Source organism: Cricetulus griseus, chromosome 7, assembly GCF_003668045.3.
Source record: "Cricetulus griseus strain 17A/GY chromosome 7, alternate assembly CriGri-PICRH-1.0, whole genome shotgun sequence".
NCBI classification, from domain to species: domain Eukaryota; kingdom Metazoa; phylum Chordata; class Mammalia; order Rodentia; family Cricetidae; genus Cricetulus; species Cricetulus griseus.
The window spans coordinates 29,496,637-29,498,394 of record NC_048600.1 but is presented as its reverse complement, the minus strand read 5'-3'; the positions used below and the strand labels follow the sequence as shown (position 1 = coordinate 29,498,394).

General features: G+C 45.1%; 1 pseudogene; it reads right to left on the bottom strand.

Moving 5' to 3' along the window:
* Positions 1-514: 514 nt before the first annotated feature.
* Positions 515-1,009, bottom strand: LOC100755081 (annotated as a pseudogene).
* Between the last annotated feature and the right edge of the window lie 749 nt (positions 1,010-1,758).

The window sequence follows — 1,758 nt, the reverse complement described above, 5'->3', positions numbered from 1 at the left end:
ATATTGTTTGGCTTCTCCTCCTATCACACCTGCACGTAATACCTTAATTTCTTCCTCTGATGAGGGTCTGACCTTGATCCCCAGAGAGATTCTTAGTAAGTATGTGAATGCTGTGATGTTGTGATGTGCATCTGCAACCCCAGCGCTCAGAAGGTTAAGGTATGAGGTTAGCTGCAAACTTGAGGCTAACTCATCTATACAGAGTACCAACCAGCTATGACTTCAACACCTCCTCCCTCAATGGAGATTATAAGTGTGACCTACACCACCATTCCTCTATCCTGTCAAAATTTAATTCCTTTCATCTTCCTTAGTGTATGCTTAGCTCCACCCCTGACTTTATTCCTGAATTGCAGTCATCCTGAAATTTTTCAGCCATCCATCCTTAATTTGCAGTGCTAGAGACTGACCCCAGGAACCCATGTATGCTAGAGAAGCAGTCTACTACCAAGCTACAGCTCTAAACCTCTAATTCATTTATTTGTCAATCCATAAAAACATATAATAACCTCCATTAAGATAAGAAGACCAACATCACATTTTTATATACATGGGACAATTTATTAACCCAGCTTCCTTTGTGTTCTTTCTTATTGACAGCTGCCATCTGTCCTGTCCAACTCTCTCTGTCACTGTGGCATTAACTTGTGGCCCCCATCTTAGTCCTTTCCCACCATTGTCAGGCCCTCTAGGGCTTGGAGGATGCAGTGGGCCATACTCTTCAAGCCTCTGGTGAAGTGGATGGGTCTGACACCATTTCTATGTCACATTCCATAGATCTTGGTCATGGAGTCAACCCCAGCACCACCACGGAGGTACAGGGACCGTGCTGTGGAAGCAGCTTGTGTGTAGAACCAGTTCTCATCATAGCAGGTAAGCTCTTTATGTTTGGCCAGCTTGACTGTGTCCATCACTTTGGGGACTTTTAGCTTCCTGGACTTTCTGAGGAAGGCTGCCAGAACTCTGATGGACTCTGCTGGTTAACATCTTCTACAGTAACTCCAGGCATAGTGTGGCTTCCATGCTGCCAGCCAAAGGCAAGAAAGCACATCATAATATTTTATGTTAATTCACAAACACAATTTTTCCTGTTTATTCCTTATAACTGTCAACAAATTTGGAACCCACAACAAAGCATCATTCTGGTTCTCCTGACTTGAAGACAATTAGTGACAAGCACATGCATTCAGTTCATCGATCAAGTAGGAAAGAGTGAGGGCCAAAAGAAACCATAGAAAATGCAAAGCACTTGCCCTGAAACTGGATGACCTGGAAGTGACAAGGTGGGCTTCTCCCTGCTTCCTTTAATCCTCACCTTTCCTTTGTTCACCAGAAATGGGAAGGGAGAAATATGGCATGCCATGTTTGTCACGTTCATATGTGCAAGCTATGTTAGTCAGGGTTCCCTTGAGAAACATAACTGAGAGGATGTTTATGTACTTAAAAGGAGTTTATTACACTGGGTTATGCAGTATTGTAGGGAGACACTGTAGCCTCACCTCCTAGTAGCCCCTACAGGTGTGCCTGGCCACGCCCGTGAGGGCAAGGTCAGGGGAGGTCAAAGATGATGCGCGGACAATTCTTAAGGGACCAGTGGATGCCCCTTCTCTCAGGCCACTCTAGCTTGCGGCCTCTGGGCACGCTCTGGCTTGCGTTTGGGCTGGTGTTTATCTGAATAAAGAAATCTTAGCCTTACGGATTACGGATCATCTTTGAGCGCACACATCACATAATACTCAACACTTGGTGCCCAACACC